Source organism: Vicugna pacos, chromosome 15 (assembly GCF_048564905.1).
Source record: "Vicugna pacos chromosome 15, VicPac4, whole genome shotgun sequence".
Classification (NCBI taxonomy): domain Eukaryota; kingdom Metazoa; phylum Chordata; class Mammalia; order Artiodactyla; family Camelidae; genus Vicugna; species Vicugna pacos.
In genome coordinates, this window is record NC_133001.1 from 16,761,731 (window position 1) to 16,777,029 (window position 15,299).

At 39.2% G+C, this 15,299-nt stretch overlaps 1 long non-coding RNA gene across 3 annotated transcripts in view; it reads left to right on the forward strand.

Annotated features, from left to right (window-relative positions):
* The first annotated feature begins 280 nt into the window (after positions 1-280).
* The window catches only part of LOC116279432 (uncharacterized), a 67,727-nt gene continuing 52,708 nt past the window's right edge, over positions 281-15,299 (forward strand). Inside the window, exons 1-2 of one of the 3 annotated variants that reach the window (XR_012058972.1) lie at positions 281-519; positions 2,189-2,258. This is a non-coding gene — a long non-coding RNA (uncharacterized lncRNA). The remainder of the gene's footprint in view (positions 520-2,188; positions 2,259-15,299) is intronic. The other 2 variants (XR_012058971.1, XR_012058973.1) reach the window with 2 other exon arrangements.

Below are 15,299 nucleotides of genomic sequence, written 5' to 3' on the forward strand. Positions count from 1 at the left end.
GCGGGGCGGGGGCGGGGCGTCCCGCGACCTGCGCGCGTGCGTCGACCCTCGGAGGCCCGCGTTCCGCCCCGCTCGTACCAGAGCCCCGCCCCCGCTCCCGCCCCCTCCCCCACAGCCGCTGCGGGCGTGGGACCCCGTGTGGGAAGCGGGAGTGCGGAATCTTCGGGAACGCTGGGAGCCCGGAGGTAACGGCTGCGAGCGGGCAAAAGCCGCCGGCTCGGGAGAAATCCCCCTCCTCCAGGATGTTCTTGGGCGCGTGGCTTAAAGTTCAGGAGCTGTGGGAGGGTGCGGTGACGTGGAGAGGGCCGGCAGCTCGCGAACACTTGAGGGCGGGCCAGGCGGTGAAGTGGGGCCGGCCGTCCGGGCCTGGGGGGAACGACGGCCGGGGTTTTCGATGGGTGGTTCCCCCTCTTCCCGATTTCGCACATGCAAATAAATCTCCGCCTCCGCCCCGGCGGGCGGCGCAGCGCGGGCGTACCGGAGCGCCCTCGAGAGGAAGTGCTGAAGCTGCTGTCGCCTGTACGCGCTTGTAACTCATGTATTTGCATATGGGGACCCCCGCAGTCTGTTCTTCTCCCTTTGCATCTAAATTACGAGGGCTCCGTTAACGTACTTTGCCTACTAAAACTTTTTAAACTTGTAAGGTCGACAGTGCGAGTTCGTTGCCTCATTACTCTGCTTGAGATTAATGAAGTGGACACTGCCTTGGGATTTAAGAGATGCCCACAAGAAAAGGAGGGTTGGAACGAACGTTTAATATGTTAAAGGAGTCCAGTATAACTTTGTTTCCTTCATGTGTAAAGACACTCGCAGGTGTCAGATTAGTTACTTCATATATAATGAATTATCGTTTTATAGATGAGGCAGTCAGAGTTCAAAGAAGTTAAGTAACTTGTCCATACTTCAGAATACTGGTGAAAAGAAAAGCACAATTTAAATTTAAATTTCAGGGTTGTTTGATTTTAAACCTCCATGACCTTCCTACTGTCCTTTACTGCCTAAAGTAAGTATGGAGGGGAATGGGAAATAATTAGCCTGCCTGTATACAAGTGCCAAAAGTGGAGAACTCGGTAGGGGAAATAATTAAAAATAAAATCTGCCATCCCCAAAATATCCTCTCCACAAGATACGGAAAAGTAGAAAAGAATGGAACAGTTTTATTGTTGAATAAGCATTAAAGAGTACTGTGATGCACTGAAGAGACTGCAGACACAAAAAAGGTCTCACTCCTTGATATGACCAGGCAGGTAAAATTAATTACATACCTGTTGTCTTTACGCCAAGGAAAAATAATCGGAAGTTACATCTTGGAGCCAAAAGCCAATGCTTAAACTCCACGGAGACAGGGAGGTGGGGCAACCATTCTTGATGTTCACATTTCAAAGAGATAGCTCCAAGGCCCCTAAAAAAGAACTTAAGGGGTTATAAAACTGGCAAGAAGTTTATTTAGCTTTTTAAAAGGTGTACAGACATCTCAAAGAGAAATCATTTATAGTTTTTATTTTTCTAAAGGAATTACTAAAAGAAAAGGGAGAGGGTAATGGTCTCTGTTCTTTTTGGCACCAGGCAATTTTTTAAATTTAGATTTCTTAGATGTGGATTTATCCTTACAACCCCCAGTGTCACAGCTATATGAATGAACTGAGCACCAATGTTTAAGAATCCATTAGGAGGATGAGAGACAAATAAGGAATGGAAAATATTTTGCATGTATTTGCTTATCTTTCACCTCCAGAAACTGATTGATTTAAGAGATCATACACCATAATCAAGTGGATTTAAATACTTCTTAACTTAATAGGAGATAATAATGTTTGCTTACTGAAGAGTTCTGGACCAACCTCAATCTGTCCCAGTTGCAGAACCCCAGACTAGTCTTAAAACCACTCCAGTCTATGAAATCACAATCTGGATTTTAGGAGATTTAGTGACACTACAGAATTTTAAATTACTATTATCTTTTATTTTTCAGAGACTCTCATTTAAATTTCCTTACCAATAGGATGACACGTTTGTATTTATTTCCAGGGCTATTTCTATTTGTCACATGAATAAGCTATGGATTTATATAATCTCACCTTTTTAAAGGCTTTTTTAAAATTTTCACTGTTTTTTTTTTAAGCTAGCTGAACCCTTTTCCCAAAGATCCAGTCCACATCCGAAAATGGAAAATATTTTACTTTTGCAGGATAAACTTAAGTAGAAAAAAAGGGAGATTACAAGACAAGACAATGGATGGACTAAAAACAACAACAAATGTGAGTAATGGTTTTTATTTTTTTCGGTACTTACGCTGGGGAAGAATGTTTGTTACAGTAAGGATGATTGGCTGCTGGTCGTTAGGGATGATAATGAGTAGCACGTAGTATTTTTCCTCAAGGGCTTGCAGTTGTTGATACTATTTATTTAGTCCAACAAATACCTGCTTTGTGCCAGGAGCTCTTTAGATTGTGGCACAAACACTGATAAACAAGGTAGTGAACTATTCCTCAATTAAAAAAATAAAGACAAAATCTCTGCTTTCATGCAGCTATGTCTCCCATGAAAGACATCAAGTGTGTTAGCAAATAAAATTATTCAAAATACTATTATTAAAATATTTTATTTCTTTATTGCTCAAAGAAAATAAGGTATTGGGATAGAAAGTGACTGAGGGAGGGAGATGCTCTTAAGACGTGACATTTGAGTGGAGTCCTAAGTGATAAGAAAGAGACATCCAGAGGGAGAATCAGGGAAAGAACATTCCAAGAACCAAGCGTTTGAGACAAGAAAGCTTATTTGGGGGACTGAAAGGCCAGTAAGACTGGAGGAAACTGGATGCGATTAAAGAGGTAAGCAGGGGCCAGATCATGGAGGACTTTGTAGGCCATGGGAAGGAGGATGGATTTTATTCCAGCTGCATGTTGGAGAATTTTAAGCATGTGATTGATAAAGGATTACAGCTCAAAATGTTAACTCTGGCCAGTGTATTAAACTGTTACGGACACCATGCATTAACTAGGGGCAGGAGTGAAGGCAGAGCAGTTGAGAGGCTGTTGCAGTAGTCTCACAGAGAAGTGAACTTGGTTTGAACTAGTCTTTTAGCGGAGGAGATGGTGAAAAGAGGTCATATTCAGTAAGATTTGGGTGACAGAATCAGAAAGACTTGCTGATGGATTGGGTGTAAGTGGAAGGGAGAGGGAAAAAAAAAAACAGGAATAACTCTCACATTTTTGACCTAAGCAACCAGGAAAAAAGGAAGGCTGGTGAAGAAAGGTTTGAAAAGGAAAATCACTAGTTGTGTATAGACATACTAAGTTACAGAGGTCTATTAGTCATCCAGTAGGTAATTGAACATTAAAGGGGGAGGTCAAAGACTTGAAATAAAGATTTGGGAGTCAGAAGCATTACATTTCCACAAAAAGTTCAGATAAGGAAAAAAATATTCTAAAGGGCCCCAAAGAGCTGGTAGAAAAGAAGGAGCTGCCAGTGAAATAGGAGGGAAATCAAGAGACTGTAGTGTCCTAGCAAGTGTTTCAAAAAGAATAGAAGTGGTCAGCTGTGTTAAATGATGCTGAGAGATTGAAAAAGATGAAACTAAAGAAATGACCTTGAATTTGGCAAGGTGAAGGTCATTAATGACCTTGGTTAGAGCCATGTTAGTGGCTTGCCAAATCCCAAGTCATTTCTTTATTCTCATCTTTTGAATTGGAGGAGATGGAGAAGAGAAAGCTGAAAACGATGAGTATGGACAACTCTTTGAAGAGTATTAAAGGAAACACATGCTGCAATAGTTGGAGGGGAATGTGGAGTTGCATTAGGCCAAGGGCTATCACAGCAACCTCGGTCTCAACAGGTGAACACAATTGAAGTTTATCACTTGAGTCACAGTCCAGTGTGAGTTGAACAGCTTTCTTCCAGGAGTAATCCAGGGACCTACATGTCTTCTATCTTGTAGTACCAACATGTGTCCTTCAAAGTCACCTTGGAAAAGGGAACAGGGCAGAGGCTTACGAATGGGAGATTTTTATGGGCCAGACCCGAAAGTGTAATACATTACTCTGGTCATGGCCTGCTTTCCATATGACCTCCACAAGGGGGCTAAGAAATATAATTTGAGAAATGTCATTTAGTTGTGTGCCCTGGAAGAAGAGAAGAAATGGATATGAGTAAGCACTAGCAGTTTCTGGCAGTGATGTTTTGTTTTGTTTATAGAGGGTGAAACTAAGTCATGTTTGTAAAAGATGAGACTGACTCACTGGTGAAGGAGAAATTGGTGATGATAGAGAAAGGGTGAAATCTGGAGCACGAGTTATAAGGTTGGCCGTAGATTGGAATGGGGACACTTCCTCTGTGGTAACAAGAAGGAAGGCAGAGCAGATGCAGAGAACCTGGTAGACCTGATGGTATGGAAATGAGGTAGTTAGTCAGATTGCTGTTTTTTCTTAAGTGAAGTGTGAGGTAATGTTCAGCTGGGGGTGGGGGACATCTATTATCTCTTTTTATTAGGAATGAAAATAAATGATTCCAGCATGTCCCCAGCATATTTCCCTATCTATCAGCCTGTTTACCACACTGAACTAGTTACCTGGTCATGTGCCTGGCTCTGGACTAAACTAAAAAATCCTTGAAAGCAGGACCTCTTATTCCAGGTGGCTGGCACATAGCAGATGTTCAATATTTGTTGAGTGAATTATCCTGTCTAGAGATCAGCATCTCTATTTCTCAGGCTTTTCTGGGTTATTGAACACCCCACCATGTCTGGTCTTTAGTGTGTGGTATGTACACTTTGCACTTCGATAGCACTTCTGAGCCTACGATTGATTTTATTCTAAAACTTTTGTTATAACTACATCTGTTCAGTTTGATGACAGGTATCTTTTTTATTCTTCCAACAAGGTTTAAATTGTTTAAGGCATGTTCTTTAGTATCAAGAGTAATGATACTCTTCCTTACCAGCTCAGTGTCTGCTGTTTAATAACAGATATTTGTAACATCTCCTTTACTGTCCTGAAGTGAAATTCATATATATGTCATCTACCTTACATGTATGTTTTCAAACAAATAAAAAAATTCCATAAGAGCAATATGAAAGAGAAATGAAAAGAAAGCCATGTGTTAAAAAAATAATACTGACTTTGATATGTAAATGCTTGGGTACGACTACATTAAAAGACGTAATGACGTTTTCAAATGTTTGCGTCTATGTATAGAATCACAGGCTACAACTGGAGCCTGACACTGATGTGTTGTATTGGGAGGCTGTCACAGTTGGGAGTTTTCAACTTTTAAAAAGTTTTCTAATAAAACAATCTTCTCTTGACTTACACAGTACAGTTGGCCCTCCTTATCCACAGATTCAAACAACCACAGGTTGAAAATATTTGAGGAAAAAAAAATTCCAGAAAGTTCCAAAAAGCAAAACTTGAATTTGCTGTGCACTGACAACTACTTGTGTAGCACTTACATTGTATTTACAACTACTTACATAGCATTTACATTGTATTAGGTATTATCAGTAATCTAGAGATGATTTAAAGTATATGAGGAGGATGTGCTGTAAGTTATATGCAAGTACTATGCCATTTTATATAAGGAACTTGAGCATCCTTGGATTTTTGGTATTTAAGGGGATCCTAGAACCAACCCCTCTTGGATACCGAGCAATGACTATAGTTGCATTGCTGAGAAATTTAGCATATGTTAAAACCATGCACAAAGTATTTTGTGTTTCTATGTCAAATGGAGTTGTGTTTTAGGCTTATATTATTACTATACTAGACTTTTCATCCACATGAATATGAAATATTGGAAAGTCATGAGGATGGAGGACAGTTCTTGGCCATACTGGACTGTCCTTTGCAAGGCATCTAGTATCCCTGACTGCCCTTGCAGTAAATGTCACTGGTGTCCCCACATCATTTTGATAACCAACAATTTGGTCACAGATTTCCAAAACATCCCTGATGGTTTGGAACAATAGTTCTTAAATTTTGGTGGTCAGAAGTATCACTTGGAGAGCTTGTTGGGAATACAGATTCTTTGGCCCTACTCCCAGAAATTCTGATTCAGTGGGTAGGAGAAGGGCCCTGAAATCTATATTTTGTAATGACTACCCCAAGACTGAGTCATGAATAATATTTGACAGAGGCTGTGAAAAAAGTCTGTTGAAATATCCCCGTCCCATACATAACTAAGGGCCCTGTTCTTGAATTTGAAATTGCAGACTATCGTACTCTTCTTTCTCAATACTTTAACATGTATAAGTGGTTATTTTTACACTTCTCTGATAGCCAGAATGATCCTGTTCATCAGATTGAATGTCTCTCCCTTAGAGAACTCTAGATGAACTTACCACATTGCTTCTCTTTGATACCCCTTTTATCTGTGTTACCTTCCCTCTGTTACACAGTTTATGCAGACATTTTACATCAATTTAGGCCACACGGTTATTTTAAAAGAAAATAAGCTGTATGGAGACTACTTGCTAGTCCCAATTAGAGCACTGCTGGTCAGGACAGGTTGTTCTAACAGCCAGAGTCCACTGTTAGGAGTGGGTTTTATCCGTTAACAGAGCTGTCGGCCACGCCCCACTGCTACTGTCCTGTTTTACTTCATATGTGGGTATTGTTTCTTTGGTTTTGTTTTGTTTTTTAAATTTTTTTGTACAGTTTGTTTTTGGGGGGAGGTAAATAGGTTTATTTATTTATTTTTAATGGAAGATTGAACCCGGGACCTTGTGCATGCTAGACATGCGCTCTGCTCCTGAGCTATACCCTCCCCACCATGTGCGTATTGTTTGAGACCTCTGAAATACACTCCCATGAGTTTAAGAGTCTGTAAAAGACAAAAGTAAGGGGGAGAACACCTCATAAATAATGAGGATTAGGATCTACAAATCAGGTTTGAAGAGTCCTGGAACCATTTCCATTTTCTTCAGCATACTGAAGCATTCTTTAAAAATGGCTGCAGTACTCACAGAAGGAGGTAATACTTAAGTGGGGGTGGATGTCATCTGGTCAAGTGGAGAGAAGGGAAGGAGAGAAAGGTTAAGACTGCATGCATATTGTAGAGACCAGGACAATTGAAGCAGAGGGTGTGCGGCAGACAGTGCTAGCTGACCTCTCTTCCTTTTCTGTATTCATATAGCTTAGAAATGGTTATTCAGCTACACTCTGTCTCCCAGCTTCCCTTGAGTAGAGATATATGTCCACCTTTCTTAGGCAGAGCCTTTCAGATGGTGAGCCTGCTTCCTTTTTGCTTTCCTGTCATCCATCTAATGTTGGTGATGATGTCCTAGCCTAGAGGTTACAATTGAGGTGAAAGGAACCTGTGTGATTGCATGGAGCAACCTGGAACTCACGCATTGAATTCAGGAAAGTATTTCTCTCTTTTCTGATCCACTGCATTTGGATCTTTTCGTGATAGCAGCTAGCATTACAATAACGAATATGAGTATTGATACGCAAACAGAAATATGGTTAGAATCTGGTAATGGAGGGGTTAGAATGCCAGGAAGAGTAGTTTAGTTTTATCTCATAGGCAACAGAGAAATATTGCAAGTTCTCCAACTAGAGAGTGCTATGATAGAGGCAGTGTTTTGGGAAAATCAGATTGGTAGCATACAAGGCTTCCATTAAGAGGTTGTTGCAGTGGAACAAATAATATAGCTGAAACTGACCAGGATATTGAGTGTGGAAATGATGTAAAAATGAAGAGGAAGGAAAACACGAGATATTACAAAGAGAAGTGATAGGCCTCGGTGACCAACTGCATATAAGAAACTAAGGAGAACTGGGAGTCAAAAGTTCCAGATTTCTAATCTGGAAAACTGCTGATACAGCAGGAATTGCTGTCAGGAAAGTAGAAATGGATAGACTAATATCAAAAATTTGTAAGTAGTTTGGAGCGTGGCGGCAAGCCCAGACCCTGCCATCATCAGTGTTGCTTGTTCTCCCTCCTGTCCAGCACTAGTCCATGGACCACTATTTTTAAAGCAAACTTTAGGGGAAAGGGATAGTCCCTCAAGTAAGAACCAATAGCTCTGAGGAAACCTGCCCCACTCACCTATTTTCATTTAAGGAACTGAAACATGAGGTTTGGGAACACTCAGAGAAATGAAATCTTAGTATGTGAAAACTTAAAAAAGCAGTCATTAAACATTCATTTTTAAAGCACCTCTTTTTAATGTTTATGTGTATATTGTGTGGGCCCTATAGCACTATACATGCTAGCTTTACGTGTAGAGCACTGCTTGGAAGTATGACGCAGTGCACCAACGTGGTTTCTGTAAGAGAAGTAATGGCTGGTGTTTCACAAACATGTGATCCAATAATTACTTGCAAAGATTTAGAATTAGCATTTTTCAGAACTTGTAATAAAGTCATCTTCACCTTGAAGTCATATGATGTTTCTGATCTATCTCAACAAGAGGATAGTTAAATTTTAAGGTTGGAAGAAACCCAATAGAACATTTCATCCATGCCTTCATTTTACACACGAGAAAACAGGCACGGAAAATTTAAGTCCTTTGCTCCCGTCTTAACAGCTAGTTGGTTGCTGAGTTGTAACTTGAAACTAGACCTCCAAACCCTTAGTTTGGATCTTTTTCTCCTGTGCCACGCTGCATTTCCAAATATGATCTCAGATACAAAGCAATACAAAAACATTTGTTAGCTAAGTAGCAGCCATAATGTTACTAATGAAAATGCTAACATGTGGAGCGCTTAGCATTCACAGGCTCTGCACCTTTTAAAGACTGTCATCATACAATACAACATCAACTATACCTCAATTAAAAAAAAAAAAGACTCTCACACTTTTTTCCCAAAAGTCTTCAGTTCAACTCTAGGAAAATTAAAAATCAGTTCTTTTAACTCTTTTTATTCAAGGCATTGACTATCATATTCATCATTTATTCCCTACAGTGGTCAGTACAGTGCCCTGAGTATTGAGATGGTCAGTAAGTATCTAGTGAAGTGTAAATTTTTACACATTGCATCACTCTAGTGTTGATATGAGTATAATATATCACCTCTGGGCAGTATGTACTATTAGAAAAAGAGAGAGAGACACATACACAAGGCTCATCTCTCTCCTCCTCAAAGAGGTAACCATGCCTGCAGAGGCAAAATAGTGATTATATTAAGACAAATACTGAAATCATGGATTAGAAGCAAACTGAGCCAACTAGTTAACAAGTTCTTTAATAATATTCAAAGTCCTTAAATTTTTGCTAAAATTTTTATTTAAAAGTTGCATCAAAAATATACATGTAAAACATTAAAGAAAGTTTGGAGAGAAGAAGAAAAATGGCCTATAATTCTACCTCACTAATGTAAATGTCACATATGTGCATGTGTGAGTGTGTGTACATGTTTCCTTCCAGAGCTTTGTCATATGCAGACTTTGATTTATTTCTTCTGCTGTTACTTTATCATGGTAAAAATTAAAGCAGAGAAAATGAGAATCAGTTAAAATGACTTCACCCCCAACCCTGTGAAAAAAGTGTCCAAGAGTAATGGTTTGGAGTATATCTTCAGGTAACTTTTATTACATTTTTAATATAGGTACAATCAATCATGAATACTATGCATACATAAAATTTGACAGCCTGCTTTTTTTGCACTTGATATTTATACTATTCACATTTTCTTGTGTTGCTACAGAGTTTTTATACTAAGCTCTTAAAGGAAGGAAGTTGGCTAGAGAATGGATGTTCTAGCAAACTGGGAATAGTTCCAAGGTTTGTAGGTCTTATTGAGGTTAAAAAGCAGATTTTCTGTGACTATGGGGTGGAAAAGTTGGAAAAATAGGAAATTATGAGCAGAAGTTTGGGCTTTCTAAATTATTGCATTAATTTAGAAAGGTTTGCATTTTGTTTGCTAACAACTGAGATTATAGACATCTAATCATACTTAGAGTCATCTAATAATAATCTATTCTAAATATTTTGTAATACAGCAAACTATCTCTAATGAGGTTCAAAATGTGTTAAACCTAATTTTGGATATTCCAAATGGAAATTCATTTTCAGAGTAAACAGATACACATTTATTTTTATTTAGTACTTATTAAAAGTAATAGATCAATATTATAAATCATAAAATTATACTTTCATATTACTGGGTATATTTTGAGTACATTTTTTGCCTTAGATTTTTGATATGATGTTGGTCACACTGCTGAAATAGGAGGGACAGACTATAATAGATCATGAAATCTTCTCTCCTGCTTTGCTGAGCTTAGAATACCTTCCCTTCTGTGCAACCTGCATCATGCTTTGTCACCTAGGCCACAGAAAGACTGTGTCTGAAGTCTCACTGAATCTGTCATGAATACAGTATCTTTATCTTTTGACACTAACCCCTTCCCCTACCATGACTCCAAATCATCATTAGGCTGATGATAGCAACAAATACTATCCCGTCTCCTCTGTTGCTTTCCCACCTGTCTCTTGAACCCCTTGCACTAGAACTCTTTTGTACTTCTGCTGCTGCAAAACGTATTTTACCAGCTCATGTTGAAAAGTAGACAGTGAAAGTGGCATCTCACTCCATTTTTAGCACTTAAGCTCCAGTGAGAAAACCCTGATAATCCATGAGAGAAAGCTCTCCGTCTCAACAGTGTGAAAGATGGATTGGAGGAAGGGAAAGACTAGAGACAGGTGAATAGTAGGGAAAATAATTGTAGCAATGGAGGGGAGGGAAGATATGCTTGAAGTAAGGCCGTGGCTTTGGGGAGTAGCTAATTGGGAGACATAGGTAAGGAGAACTGCCAGTTTTCTGCTTTGAGCAGCTGTATTAATTGTGGGGGCATTCAATGATGTAGGAACGTGAGGGTAGGGGAATTTCTCCCTTTGTATGACAGTAAATCCAAATAGGAAAAGACCTCTTACCATTCTTTCTCCCTTCCCTTCCCCCTTTATAACAAAATCTTGATTTCATTTGGATAATTTGCTCTGCTACAAATGCCAAGTGCATCTTTAAGTCAATCATGGTAATCCCATTCTTGATCCAGAGAGTGGTTTAGGAATGGGCAAATGATACATTTCTGACCACTGTAACAAGAGGGGGAATTTGCTGGAACATTCTGGAATCTTTTTTTTTCTTTCATTTCTAGTAAAAAGAGACACCCAGGAATTCACTGGACTGTGCTGTGTCTGTGAGTGACAAGTGAACTATAGAAGCCATTTTAAGATCTTGAGTTAAAAATAAAGCCAACATGCTTAAGATGTTGGAGCAGAAAATTTTAGAGGAACCTGACATGGTCAGCTGCTGAGTTGGAACCATCCCACCTCAGATACCTTGTTATGATAAGTATTTCCTTATGGCTTAAGCCATTTAAGTTGAGGATGGTATTGTCTGCAGCCCAAAACAATTTAAGAGCTATAGAACTGTCCTTAAATAAAGAATTCTAGCTAGGCTTGTAATCAACTGGAAATAAGATCTTTGGAACTGGATCCTCAATGATCCAGCCAATGACCCAGAGCAGTCCATCATTGAGAAGGAACTGACTTTTTGAAGGCTGAGCTCCAGGAAAATGGTCTCCACTAAAATATGTATTTCCTTAAAGTGGACATTTGTTCTATTAAATTAAGTTAAGACATAGTATTTTAATTTTCACTTCCTGTATTACACTTACAGTTACTGTATGCATACTGTTGCTCAAGACCGCTGGCAGATTCAGAAATAGAACTCAGCGCCAAGGCCAAAATGGAAGTTTACAGTTTTGTCAAAGCCCTTGACAAAGAGTACAGGAAATAAAAGTCAACCAAACAGGAAGTAGGCAGAGTAGAACAGAACAGCCAGAAATATTTGGGCCTGGCGCAAGAATTAATCTGCCTGCAGAACACAGAATTACTAAGCGAAATCTTTAGGGCTGAAATCTTTAATTTGTAAACATTTTAAAGGGATCATGAAAGAGGGGGAAAGCACAAGGAAGTAAAAGAAGAGAGAAATGCTTCTCTGGAGTAATTAGTGCATAAACTAGAGACTGTTTTCTGCATAGATAATGGCAAGTTTAAAACCTTTCTGCAAATTCCTTGACCCTCCTCCCATAGAGAGGTGAATTATGTGGCCCTTCTCTTTGAATCTGGTCCAAACCTCAGTGATCATTTGACCAGTAGGCTATGGCAGAAATGACATTATATGACTTTCCAGGGTAGGTCATAGAAGGTGGTGCAGAGTCTACCTGGTTTGCTTGTCCCTGCATTAGAACCATGAGGTGCTGTGTGAGAAGCATCACTGCCCTGAGACCACCATGCTGTGAGGGAGCACACACTAACCAGAGCTGTGAGGTGTTTGAGGTGACAGACACTAAATGGTCATCTAGGTCAATAGATGCCTTAATTAGAACATCTGTGCATTCTTACAGTTGTAAAGGTTCCTTCTGCTTCATTTTGATGACCAACAATACTACTGTAAATGTATTTGGTTTTTTGAAGTTCACAGGGTATTAATATGTTGGAGCACTATGTAAATCTAAAGAAGTTATAAACAGCATTTATTACCTTGCTTAAAAACAAAACAAAACAGACAGACCACATGGAGAGGCTCTCTGACCCAGGGAGAGAGAGATGTCCAGCCGTCCCAGGTTCTCCCAATGCCCACTCTTCCCGCTCCTGCCACCGAATGGCTTCAACTGCAGGAGAGATCCTAAGGCAGAACCACCCAGTAGAGCTCCTCCTGAATTCCTGACCCGCGGAAACCACAAGAGATAATAAAATGATTGCTGTCATTTTAAGCCAGTGAGCTTTGGGGTGGTTTGTTATGGACGATTGAAAGCCGGAGCAATAGAGGAGGTGATTTAAATACTATGGCTCTTTAATAAATAGGGGAAGAACCCTAGGCCATTAGAAGTCATTATAGCTAATTAATATAACAAGCAAGGTGAAGTGTTGGTTTCCAGTCAGAGAACTACTTACCAATAATTAAAGCAAATAATTAATTGGTGAGGCCAAGTAATATTTTTTTTAAATCTTGGCTCTCAAAGAACTTTGCTTTAGTTAATATGAAATGTTAAAAAATTATGCCACATTTCTTCAGAGCCAATTTATGTAAGTCATTTTCTTTTTTTCCCCACTTTTTCTTCCAATTTCAGAGATTCCTATTACCAACAAACTATGACAGATGTTTAGGTTGTTTTCCTGACATGTCACAACTCAGCAGCAGCTCAGAAAGCTACAAGCTGAGGCGTTTAGGATCCCTGTGCACTGGGTTCCAGCTTCCTGACCCTAGGACATTCAGTTAGTAACCTTTCTGTAAGGGAGAGTGCAGGACATTTTCAGTCTGCATGGGACTGAGGTGGGGCCGTATGTGTGAGCTGAATATCAAGATGGGAAGGTAGATGTCAGAGAAGCAGAAGCCTTTGTGGCTCCGACTTCTGGTCTCAGTTCTTCCTTTTCTTGGTTTAAAGTATTGGAAGAAAATGAATAAAAATTAAGATCAACCAAAGCAAATGTAGAAAAGTAACATGGAAAATGTATATGAATGTCCAGAATAGACAAATCCACAGAGACAGAAAGTAGACTAGTGGTTGACTAGGGCAGGTGAGTCTGGGGCTAAAGGGACATGAGGACTAATTGGTAATGAGTACAATGAGTGTGAAATTCCTTTGTCGGGTACTGAAAATGTCCTAAAATTGATTGTGGTAATGATTGCAAAACTCTGAATATACTAAAAACCGTTGAATTGTACACTTTAAATGAACTGTATGGTGTGTGAATTGTATTTCAGTAGAGCTGTTATAAAAAATGTAACAAGGGAAATTTTTATATAAAATGAAAACAGATAAAAATCAAACTTGTTTGTCATAATTAAAAGGTTATCACTGATGCTTAGAAATTTCCTTGGCTATATGAAATGACGCTGAGATTCCTCTAGTGCAGAGTTTAGCAAACTTTTCCTGTAAAAGGCCAAAAAGAAAATATTTCAGGCTTTGCAGACTAAGAGGCAAAATCATAACTATTATTTAGGTGCTCATATAATAAGACAGAAAATAAATTTCTGCACATTTAAAAATAATAAAATTTAAAATGTAATAGTTGAGTATAATTTTTTTTTGTAATACAGGTCTATTGAGAAGAATGGAGTATTTTTTAGGAGATAACATTTCACTTAAGTTTCAAAGTTAATGTTTCCTATCCTCAAATTGATTACAGGTGTTCTGAAAAAAAAAAAAACAGGGTTCTTAGCTCATGGGTCATATAAAAACAGTCAGTGGGCTGGATTTGGCCTATGGGTTTACCAAACCTTGCTCTAGAGGACTAAATTCTTAAAGGCTGGTTTATTAGTCTCCTAGGGCTTCTGTAACAAAGTACCAGAAACTAGTTAAATTAAAACAGCAGAACTTATTGTCTCACAGTTCCAGAGGCCAGAAATCCAAAACCAAGATGCTGCAGGGTGATGCTCCCTCCAGGGTCTCTGGGGGAGGATATTTCTTTGCCTCTTCTAGGATCTGGTAACCCTAGGCTTGTGGGGGCATAACTCCAAATTCTGCCTTTTTCTCATATGGCTGTCTTCTCTCTATCTGTGTTTGTGTTTTTTCTCTTCTTATAAGGACATCAGTTGTACCCTAATTCAGTATGACTTCCTCTTAACTAATATATTTGCAATGACCTTATTTCTGAATAAGATCACATTCATTGGTACTGTGGGTTAGGACTTGAACGTATCTTCTTGGGGTACACAGTTCAACCCACAACAGCAATGGACTTGGGCAGAGAGCCCAGGAGGATCTTTGGGTTAGAGATGTCCTTATTCTTGTGTACCTCAGAACAGTAATGCTTTTGGTGAGCACCAGGTTTGGCTCAGGTCTCATCCTGGGGAGCACTTGGAAACCTGAAGCAAATAGAGAACACCACCGTTCATGGTTCCCATAGTTCCAAACTTGTGGACAATTATTTTTTTTGTTACTTTAAGGACCCTAGATATCACTTAGTCGCTTTCATTTAAAAACATGTCATCTACTATTAGGAAAAAGGGCTAGAATTCATTCTATACTAGAGTGAATGTTTCGTAGCTATTTTGGACTTCCTGGAAACTTCATGATACATCTGAGACTTTAGAAAATGGGCAAATATTTGTCTCTTTAGTTTGCATCACCTTAAAACCTAAAAAAAAAGCTATAAAAAAAGAATTAAAAAAGGCTATTATTGTGGTACAGGCAAGAATTAACGGTGGTTTGTAGCAAGACTGTAGCAGTGATGATGGAGAGAGTTGGATGGATTAATGATCTCTTAGCACACAGGATCTACAGTAATGATCTCTTAGCACACAGGATCTGCAGTATTTGAAAATTCATGTGTATTAGGGTGAGAA